Here is an 11,883-nt window from a genome sequence, read left to right on the forward strand (position 1 = left end):
TCAGGCACCTTGAAGCTCCTTTCTGTGCAGAAGGGTAACACCAAATGTCTTCGGGGAATTGGGTGTTGCAGCGTAAAGCGGCACAGGACTGGCCCCTCCTACATCAGCGGGTCTGGCGTGGACAGAGACGTGGCAGATTATGGGTGCAATTAAAGGTGGCAGGAGGGAAGAGAACAGCTCTCACCCCTGGAGTGCAATCCACTGGAGAGTTCTCCTTAGAAATTCCCATTGAAATGAACATGAGAGAAGCAGGAGCATCACCATGCTCTTGTTTATCTCCCATTCTTTTCAATGGGGCTTGCACAAGGGAACTTCCTGAAGGATTCTGCCATGTATTTATTAGCACTGGGGGATACCACTTGGGTTTTTGGACCAGCCCAGCATCTCAGTCCTGGTCATGATCCAGACCAACAGATGGAGTTATTTTTCTTGCTTTGAGAACCACGTGTTGATTCTGAAATAAAAAAAAACTTAATTTTTTTTATTGTACACCACCCACCGCCACAGCCACCCCCACCCCCCACCCCACATCCCTCCTCAGTGGTAGAGCCCGTGCTTTGCATTCAATGGCTCCAGGCTCATTCCCTGGCATCTCCCTGGGGAAAAGGTCCCCTGGTTCCAGGGCTGAGAAAGGACTTTTCTGGAAGCCTCAGAGAGCTACTGCCAGTCAGAGGAGGGACTTTGGGGCTAGACCTGCCCAGTATCAGACAGCGGCGTAGGTTTGTATGTTCACCATTTGACAACCCAGAGCCCCAGCTGCAGGGCTCCTGCCACCCACTCCCCTTTGAATCTGAAATGCCTCTCTGGCACGCTGCTGTGAAACTGCGTGAATCCCTTCTAGGCTGCCATCAAAAGGAAAATGCATTGCCCCCCATACATACATACACACACACACACACACACACACACACACACACACACACACCCGAAAGGCAGGTGTCAGAGTGGGAAAGAAATAAGATTCTCTAAAGTTCCACCTGCATTACGTTTAAAATATAACTCCATTTCAGTCACGTAAGTGCTATTTTGTTAGTCTGGAATATTAAAAACCCACACACTGCCAATAATATAACTTGTGTAATAGTAATGAATAATACTTATGCTACGATGGAAAACTTACAAAAATAATTTTTCACTTACTGCACTATTAAGGAATATTGTCACACTTAAGGTATTTTCACAAGTGATTATAACATTTGCTGCAACTGTATATTGCTTAAAAGAGCTCTTTGATCGGACTGCATATTCCACGTAGAAGTGGGCCCTCTGCTTTCTCTGTTGCGTTAACGTTGAGAAGTGATGTGATAAAGACTAGAAGTGATTTTAGCATCACCTGTAATAGATGCATGGCTGGAACAGAGACAGGTGTGGGTTTTCAGCTGATGTTAGACCTGCTGGTACTTTCCTTGGCTGTCTGATTGGTTGGCTCCAGGGCAGCACAGGCTGGCTGGGGGACACCCATGGAGGCCATCTGGGGAACTGACCCCCAAACCCCAGACAAAGACATTGGGTGCTCGCTGTTTACCGTAGACAGTCTAGATCAACCTTCCCCAACCTAGCGCCCTCCAGATGGGTTGGACTGTACATTGCTGGCTGGGGGATGCTGGCCGTTAGATCGTCACTATCATTTATTGCGTTTCTATACCGCCCTATAGCCGAACCTCTCTGGGGGGGTTACAACAATTCATAAAAATACAAAATGCAACATAATAAAAATAGTCTAAGATTTTAACACAGAAAAACTAAAACAATGTAAACAGTTAAAAAGAATTTAAATAAACGATGATTTTCTTAATAGATCTGTTCTAAAACAGCCGACATAGATGCCTCATCATATACCATTACATGCCAGGGAGAAGAGGGCGGCCTTTACCTGCCGCTGAAAAGTTGACAGTTGTAGTCCGATTCATCTGGAGGTTGCCGGTTTGGGGAAGGCTGGTCCAGGCATCGCACACATAGACACCGGCACACATCAGGGCCCTAGAGGATCTGGCAGAAGCTGCTTCTGGAGGGATGGTCAGGACTGAGGGGATGTTGGTGAGGGAAGAGGGGAGGGGCTTCGCATTTCCCCCCAACACCAGAACTGACCACCCCCTCCCCGACACACACATGCCCCAGGAGACCAGGAGGAACCCTGCAGGAAGAAAGCAACGTGGGGTGGTTTGGAGCCATCAGATGGGGGAGCAGGGGAGACCGATTTGCTGAGCCTGATCAAACCTGTGTGCAATATTTAGCTTGGTGCTTAACTAGTACTATGGCCATGCAATGGTTTTTCTTTTGAGTAAACAGCAGAAAGCCCAGAAAAGAACATGGGGGGGATTTAACTCTTGCCCCCCTCCAGGTTGTGGCCCCGGTCAAGTACCCGCTCTTTGCATCCATTGAAAAGCACCCCTTCGTACTTCCACAGGCAGGGAGAGGCCTTTTGTTACCCTTCCAAGAGTTAGAAGGGTTTTCAAAAAGGTGACACGTAGCATGATTTAACCTGCAATCCTACATCCACTTACCTGTGAGTAAGCCCCACTGAATGCAATGGTACTTACTTCTGAGTAGGCATGTATAGATTGCACTGTGACTTGGACAATTTGCCTGGCAGAGTGATCCGCTCTCAGTTTCTATGGCTCGCCTTCTCTGTCTTTTACTAGCTAAGGAAGCCCAGTTATGGCCTTTTACTCACTTGACAAACACACTGCCTGCAAATCCCGAAGCCAGCCCTGTTTTATTCTGATGACCTTTCGCTATGCTTTGTGTCGTAGGCCAGAGCTTATGCTAGGCTGCTTTCCCTGTTCGGATCTTCGCCTTACTCCAGAACACAACTGGAGTAATGAAACACAACTGTCCATTGCTGAGCTCATTCTAATTTTAAATTAGGCAGTGAAGAGACCCACACAGCAAAGGCACTCTCACTCGTTTTGAGCACTCGTGGTAGGCAGCCAATGTGGCCCCATATACACTTTCCTTGGTGCTCACCAAGACACCCTCCGCCTCCCAATCTTAATTTAATTTTTCTTACTGGCAGGTGGGATTATTTCAAAGTGAACTGGGAGCTGTACTTGCTGTCATCTTGATATAACATGGAGGCCTCTGGGGAGATGACGTGTCCTTGGTGAGCAGCTAGGCCTACCCATGGCAGCCATTTTCTGATTGTGCCAAGGACAGTTCCTCAAATTTCCAAATGTGCCCCAAAGGTTGCCTAGCCCTGCATTATGTTAATATTTCTCCAGAGTGTACTGATGGTGTACGGTCTGCTCCTGTGCGAGTTTACTGGAAGCAAGTCCCATAGAGAGGATTTTTTTTTAGGCCTAGAAATTAGTCTGATCCAATGAAGTTGATGGCTGGAAGTTCAGCACTGACAAAAGGAAGTTCTTTTTTGCACAGTAGATAATTGACTTATCCCACACGAAGTGTGATGGTGCCCTCTACGTTAGATGGCCTTTTTCAAGGACTGTAGTTCTAATCGCTATGGTAGCTAAAGGGAACCTCCCTGTCCAGAGATTTCTCCAAGTACCACATACTGAGGACACCACTTTCATGTCCTGCTGGTCAATTTCTTATGATGCATCTGGCTGACCACTGCTGGAAGCAGAATGTTGGCTGGACAGGTCCACATTGGCCTCATCCAGCATGGCATGTCTTAACGTTCTTATGAAATGGGACCTACTTTCAAAGTAAACATACAAAAGATTGCAGCTATAGGTTGAATGTCTACATCAAAGTTTTGTTCAAGACACATTGAAATGGGCAAGAACTGCTTACACCGGAGTAGCTCAGGTCTCAAGGGGTCTATACACAGCAATTAACACCCTCTAAATCAGTGGTTCCCAAACTTTTTCAGGTAACCGCCCCCTTGGTTCCACAAACTCATGCCCACTACCCACTACCCTACCCTATAAAAATCAATATTCAGAATAGTGGTTTTCAACGACCCACTAAGGAAGATAATAATGATAAAATTCAAACCAGTAACGGTTAATTGAATATTTATTCAAAATCCAAAGCACCCGCCGCAGGCTTGCTGAGGGAGGGAGGGAAAAGAGAGCGAACGCCTCTGTTTTGCAGCCAGCGTGGCGGGGCACACCGAGCAGGGTATGTCTCTTCATTAGCGTTTTGGTGCTTTTGAATCATTTCAATTCACCGTTAAAAGGACTCTTCTTAAACGGTATTAATACATGTGTGGATTCTTCTCCTATATGGCTCGGGACCAAACTACCTTCTCCCATAAAAATGTCCCTGGGTTTTAAGACCTTCTGGAGAAGCGCTTCTCGGAAAAGACCACCTTGAGCGCCCCCCTGCCCCCCTTTGCCTCTTAGCGCCCCTCCTATGCAATCCCACCGCCCCCAAGGGGGTGGTACCGCCCACTTTGGGAACCACTGCTCTAAAGGGAAACATCTGAACCAGAAAAGAGGCCTTCTTTTCTCCCATCCACACATCGGCAGGCAGGCAGGGGGGCTATCAGTACAGTTGGTGGTAAAATAACCGAGCCCGCTCTTAACTCATTGTAGGAGTGGTTTCATTCTCCTTGTACCTCAAAATGATATTGGTGCTTTGCACAGAGACTCGTTTCTCTTGTAACAAGGACCAAATTCCCTCTTTTTCTCATTGGGAGATAGAGGAGGAGAGGGAATCCAGTGTAGAACACGCAAACAGCAACTTTTATAAATAATAAGTGACTGGAGATGTCCAGCATCTCTGGTTTGTGGTGCTTCTACAGACTAGCTAATTGTATTAAACACTGTTTATTATATACATGTGGTTTACTTCACATGCAGGAGATCCATTTGGGGAGAGGGGGAGGGCTGTTGCATCACTCACTTCCACATACACTTCATGTTTCGGAGCACATTCCTCAGGAGCCATTATATTTCCGGCTAACTCACTGGTCCTACATGCTGGGTGACACCATTGATCAATGAAATGGCCTTAGCTGTGCGTGCCAGACACAGACCTCTTGCTTCATAGAAAGGGGCAGGAGAGTTTGCCTGGCTGACGAGTTGATAAGCTTGCTATAGTTATTACTAGGTATTTTTGAAGGCCCCCAAAATGCTCTTAAATACATTGTTATTTCCTTTCTTTTTTGCAATGTATACCCAGGAACAGACTTTTAAGCCTCACTAAGAAACTTGTCTCTGCTTTTAGTGAAATGGCATCTTCAGACAGCAGATGACAGACAGATCTTACCCTTGGGGGCGTAACAGAGCACATGCTTTGCATGCAAAAAGCCCCAATTTCAATCCCCAGCATCTCCAAGTGGGTCTGTAAAAGACCCCACCTGAACCTTGGAGAGCCATTGCTGCTTGTGAGTGTAGATAATACGGAGCTAGCTGGCCCGATCATCTGTCTAAGGCTGCTTCCTGTGTTCCAAGAGTCAAGGCGAACCCTGGCATATCTTGTGTTCCTTCCATGGGAGCTTGAGCAAGAGAATGTTCCACTGGATTTTATCCCTGACAATTAGTGGGATGACGGACGTCCTTTGGATTCTCTGCCTCTGGCTCCAAAATGTCTTCAACCAGTCCTGCATGCAGCTTAAATGCTTCCATACTGGTTGGAAGCCAATAGCCTTTTCATACAGCTGTTAACCTGACTATTCAATACCCCCCCTGACTGTTTTGTCTTTTTTACTATCATTATTAAATGAAGGTAAAGTGAATGCTGGTAAGAGGCCGTGGAAGGGGTGGGGTGTCTGTCTACAAAAGTGTTTGATGCTGTGCTGCGCACATTTCAAGGAAGGTGTAGGTCCTTTGCTGCAGCACTGGCTGCAATCAATGGTCTAGCAACTGCACTAGCAGAGCTGTAGCTGGCTGTGGCAGGAGCAGGTGCACAATCCGAAGCTGGAGGTCAGTGGAGACTGAGGCCAAGGGACAAGGCTGAAGGTTCAAATGCTGTCCAGGAGGAGCAGACACTGCGGGTTGAACAGGTTCAGAGCAGCAGTAGTGAAAGGGCACCCATAAAGTTCTACATTTCAAAAGGTCCAAAGCTTTCGGGGAGGGCTTGGCAACTGTTCTTTGAATATTGTTGGCAGAGATGTGGAAATGCATAATTTAGGCGTAGTCCTGCATGCATGAGAATCATGTCCTGAAAGAAAGCCCATTGCAGCAAAACAAAAAACATGGAGTCCTGTGGCATCAGCTTTCAATGCACCAGAGTCCACAGGGTCAGATGTATGTATGTATGTATGTATTTGAAGTCTTTTTATGTCACCCCCTCAGCCAACAAGGCTCCCAGAGTGGCTCGTCAATGAAACGAGAGCCGCTGCCCACCAGCTTCCAATCTAAAATGTATGAATTGCTCACACTAACCATATAGATAGGGTGGAGGAAGGAAAACAACATTTACAATGTGTACGGCAACAGACTGCAGTTGCTAAGCCGAGGGGGAATGGTACTCTGTGCATATTCAGATTCCTCCCTCCTTTATTGTCCTATATTACTTTCTATTTGGCTCTTTAAAGAAAGGACAGGAAAAGGTGGTATGAAATGGACTAAAGGGGGAGGGGGGAGCCAGCACCTACAAGGGATTCCCCCCTCCAACTTATACCATTTGGTAGCAGGCTTGTGAACCAAGGAGAAGACACAGCACGGGAAGTGTACAAAACCAAAGTTGGAGGTTCAGGCTAAAGTCTAGCAGCGGGTGCAGCATGAGAACCAGGAACAGGTGACACAACGGTTTGAGACCCAGCTGCATCATAGCTCCCCTGGACCTGGAGTCTCGCTGCTTCCCCGTGTTTCCGCCACTTGCCCTCTAAATAGCGCAATTTCAATACATCATCCCCGAGGCAGAGAATCTGGCCAGAAAGCACAACCCGAAAGACCGCTTGCCTACAACACGTATAGATGTGAGAATCCCAGCTGTGGGCACAAGCCACAATCGTGCAGCCGCATTCCCTTCATTTTGATGGGTGTCTGCCCTGGACCCTTTCCAGATGGGCTGTGCCCCAGTTATCTGGGATGAACAAGCTCTCAAATAATCAAAAATCCTCTGAGTCTTCCTTGTTCTCTTTTTATTTTATGTTTGGAAGAGAATCACTTAAGTTAGTGGGGAACAAAGACCCCCAAGCCTCACTCTGTAATTACACAATATTAACTTAGTAATTATTCATTTATAAGTGTGCATCTGTTCACAGAAGCATTTATTCCATGTAAGCAGCAAGACATAGTAAGCAAGTGTGTAATTATTTTGAAATAACCTATAATTATTGCCATACTTATGCAGCTGATCAATGGGTACTCATTCCCTCAAGAGCAATCGTGATTTTCCTAGGGTGAAACAGTGGCAGAAATGTGATGGAGCTGACCTTTTCCTGGGAGCTGAGAGTGGAGGATGTTGGGGACAAGACATTTCATAATAAGGGGTTATCAGGCAGTCCAATATGGCAAGGCCATGCCTGGTTACTTTGTAAAAAGAGGTATTTTGGCTCTTGCCTCTCCACTGAAGCTCAGAAAAGTAGGAATACCCATCAAAAGTAGGAATGCTTCCTTGTAGCTAACTAGAGCTTAAGGTCAGGGCTGGTGCAACTCCCTTATGAGGAAAGGTTACAACTTTGGGGGCTTTTTAGCTTCAGGATGACGGAGGTGTGTAAAATGATGCCAGGTGTGGAGGATGTAGATAAGGAGTTTGTTTTCTCTCTCTCTCTCTCTCTCTCTCTCTCTCTCTCTCTCTCTCTCTCTCTCTCTCTCTCACACACACACACACACACACACACACACTAGAGCCCAATGGGTTCACCCATGAAGCTGATTGGTGGGAGACTCAGGACAGATGAAAGGACTTCTTCACAAAATGCATAGTTAAACCGTGTAATTCACTACCGCAAGATGTAGTGATGGCCACCAACATGGACAGCTTTAAAAGAGCATTAGACAAATTCATGGAGGCTATAAATGGCTGCTAGTCATGATGGCTATATATATATATACTACCCCCAGTATCAGAGACACAATGCCTTTGAATATCAATTGCTGGGGAACACGAGCAGGAACTCCTCTCCTGCAGTGGGCTTCCCACGGGCAACTTGTCTATTGCAGGAACCAAATGCTGGGCTAGATAAATCTTGCATGGTACTTTCTTAAGCACTTCCCTGACCCTCATTGCCTCCCATATTTCAACCAACCACCAACAATAACCACTTAAATGCTGTCTGAACTTGATGCAGAGGTGGTATAGTTAAAAACATCTTGACTGTTAATCTGGGAGATTGCAAGGGGACAATTGCTGGAGGGAGGCAGTCTTGGAAATAACCAGGCCACAAGCCACAATTAGGTCAGAAAACCAGCACTTTGCCCACCAAGGAGCCAGTGCAGGTAGTTTAGGGACGGTGTACCATACGCTCAGCAAACCCACCCCAGTCAGGAATTCCGAGGTGCTACATGTCTGCATTCAATGTCACATTTCATATTTGCAAAGTGCAATTGCAGAATACACACAACCTTGGGTAAAGACAACCATCTCAACAGTTACATGTAATCTTAGAGTGTGCATATAGTGCAAGGTTCCTGGAACAGCAAGGAAATGGGACAAAAGCAGCCATGAATTTGCTAAAATGATGGTAGATGGCCAATGGAGATACATACAGGTTTGAAATTCCAACTGATCTCAGATCTCACTTTGATTGGTAAAGCTGCATCACACCTTGAAGCAGACATTTCTCACCCTGGGGCTCCCCAGTTCACTCCCTGGGATTTTACCAAGCAGGTCTCAGCAAACCACAAGGCGCTGATGTTAGAGGGAACTCAGATCATAGTTGACACTGGTCCTTAGCAAGGTTGCCCTGGGGATAAACCTGTGTGAAGGGCCCATGAAGCCAAGCTCTAGATCTCTCAGTAGCAAAAGGAGTGGAACTGAGAGTTGCAGAAGTTAGTGAGCAGCACACTCTGGCCGAGACAAGAGGTAAAACACTGCAAGTCTCTTACTTGCCCAGATCAGCCGGAAGCAAATGTAATAATAATAATGCTCTGTGTATCAGTTGGGCTGCTAAAACTTAAATGTCTTGTGTCTGACAATCGTTGCTTCAAAGTGCTATTTAATGTTGCCCTCTGTAAATAAAGCCCCCGTGTTTGGCCTTTGACTGATATTGTGAAGTCTACCTTTGAGGTTCTTCTGAAAATAATCACTCTCTTGCAATGTAAGACTCCTCTTTGCATTACGACACAAACGCCTATATTTTTCTTTCTGTAAGTTGCCATTTTTTTCAATGATTGAGCAAATTAGACTGGCAACTGGTTTGTTAATGGTTGGTTTTCCTTTGCAATTTTATATCTTCCTTTTTGTATTGTACTTTGGTTTTCAATCTTTGAATACTTGCCGTTTTCAAAAGAATTTGATGAGTCCTTCCAAATGGTGCGTTTTGCCACTGTGCTGATGCTGCATGTCTCTACCTACAGACAACTGTATGCGCTCTTCTTCTTGACCTAATGGACCGGATGGTGCTCAGCTGGGTTGTAAAGGTCTAGGCCAAGCAAGATACTACTAAATGTGCAGATCCAAGACTCCTTAAAAAGCTTTTGTCTCCTTTGATTGCTCGGAACACAAAACAAAAATAGCAGATACAAATAAATTTCACCAGAACACTGAAACTGTTTTTGGACAACTCTGTTTTAAAATGAGCCAGCACAAGGGATCTACAAAGCTCAAAAATCAGGGCCAAAAAAATCTGACTGTTTTGAAGCCACCACTAGGAGTGGACTCCATGCTCATTACATTGTTGGTTCTTACGTTATCAGGGTGGGCATGGGCAGGCCTGGTCTACTGAGTTATTTGAAAGGTCTGCACATTTAACCATTGCCTTGTGCTAGGTTAATTGGGGGGGGGGGGACACCAAATATGGGTTCTACTGGAAAATGGGGAACATTTCCAAGCCCTTTTTCCTTGACAATATACTCCATTAAGAATATAAGAGCCATGCTAGAAGAAGTTAAAGGCCTATGTAGTTTCCACACTGGCCAACCAGATGCCCCACTGGGAAGCCCACTAGTAGGATATTAGCGCAACATCATCCCACTCACGTTCCCCAGAAACTGGCATACAGAGGCATACAACCTCTGATGAGGTAATATATAGCCCTTATGGCACAATAACTGGCACTGGGAGGTATACTAGCTCTGAAACTGGAAGTAATATATAGCCATTATGACTAGTAGTCTTTTCCTTCATGAACTGGTCTAATCCCCTTTTTAAAGCCACAAGTTGGTGGCCACCATCACATCTTGTGGTAGTGAATCCCATGGTTTAATTATGTGTTGTATGAAGAAATACTTCCTTTTCTCTATCCTAAATCTATCATTCAGTTTTGTTGGATGATCCCACTGGGATCTAGTATTATGGAAAACAAAGAAAGACCTATCGCTATCCATATTCTCCACACCATGCATGATTTTATACATCTCTTTCATAAACCTCCTATTAAAAGTTCCACCCCTTTGACTCCCCTGCCCCACTTCATAGCAGTTGCCCCTTGATCATTTTGCTTGCCCTTTTCTCAACCTTCTCCAGATCTATAATAAACTCTTTGAGGTGTGTGTCCAGAACTCTACACAGTATTCTAAGGGTAGTTGCACCATAGATTAGTATTAAGGCATTATGATACTGGCAGTTTTTTCTATTTCTTTCCGAAAGATCCCTAACAGAGAAATTGATTTTTTTCACAGCAGGGTTAACAATTTCATCAAGCTATCCAATCAGTCATCAATTCAGGCTTCATCAGTGTATTGTGAAACTAGCATTTTTATCCAGATCTGCATTACTTTACACTTGCTTACCTGGAATCACAATTGCCATTTTGATGTCCATTCTCTCAGTTTGGAGAGTTCCATTTGGACCTGTTTGCAATCCTTTTTTCCTTTAACCACCCTAAATAATTTGGTGCCATCAGCAAACATGGCCACCTCACTTCATCCTAACACCAGGTCATTTATGAACAAGTTAAAAAGGACTAGTTCCAATACAGATCCTTAGGGGCCCCCTCTTTCATCCCTCATTTACAAGCATTGACCGTTTATTTCTACTCTCTGCTTTCTGTTCTTGAACCAATTACTGCTCCGTAAGAGAACTGCTTACCTCTTGATTGCTGCATTTGCTCAGTTTTTGGTCTTTGTCAAAAGCATTTTTAAAGTCCAAGTAAGCAATGTCTACCAGACCACATACTTGTTGACAGAATTACCCTTGCCAAAGCCATATTGATTCTTCTTTAGCAAGACATGTCCCTCCATAATATAGTGTCATATAGAATCATAGCTGGAAGGGGCCTACAAGGCCATCGAGTCCAACCCCCTGCTCAATGCAGGATATGCTTGATCAGTTTGTCTTTAAATAACACTTTCCACCAATTTACTTGGAGCAGATGTTAAACTAACAGCCAGTAATTTCATGAATCACCTTGGTTATATTTTGTGACTTGATGTCTAGATGTCTGTGCATTAGACCATGTGCTTGTGCTATTGGCTCGGCACAGATTTCTAGTTTTGTGCTTGTGGCACACTGCATAATCTGTTTTATAGTAGATTGATAACCATGGCATCATATCATCTGAGTTGGCCTACCTTCTTGAGTCAGAATTCTACCCATGGTTAGCGTAGATTTGGTCTGTTGACCAGGACAGCTGTATGCAACCTACAGCTCCAGCCATTCAAATCTGGCTCTTGTGCCCAGTGAAAGAAGCTGAGCTGTTTTGAAACCTGGGTGAGGGATCCCTGAGAAAAGATCACACAGACAAGAAGGATATAACCATAATAACTGAAAAGCTTAAAAAAGAAACACCCAACAACCAACCCCCCATTTAAAGAGCACTGAATACTTGGAGGCTTCCTTTTGTGCAAGCATGGACAGGATCGGGCTGTACAGCTGCAACCCTAAATGTTGTTGTTTATTCGTTCAGTCGCTTCCGACTCTTCATGA

The sequence above is a fragment of the Elgaria multicarinata genome, chromosome 12 (genome assembly GCF_023053635.1).
Source record: "Elgaria multicarinata webbii isolate HBS135686 ecotype San Diego chromosome 12, rElgMul1.1.pri, whole genome shotgun sequence".
Classification (NCBI taxonomy): domain Eukaryota; kingdom Metazoa; phylum Chordata; class Lepidosauria; order Squamata; family Anguidae; genus Elgaria; species Elgaria multicarinata.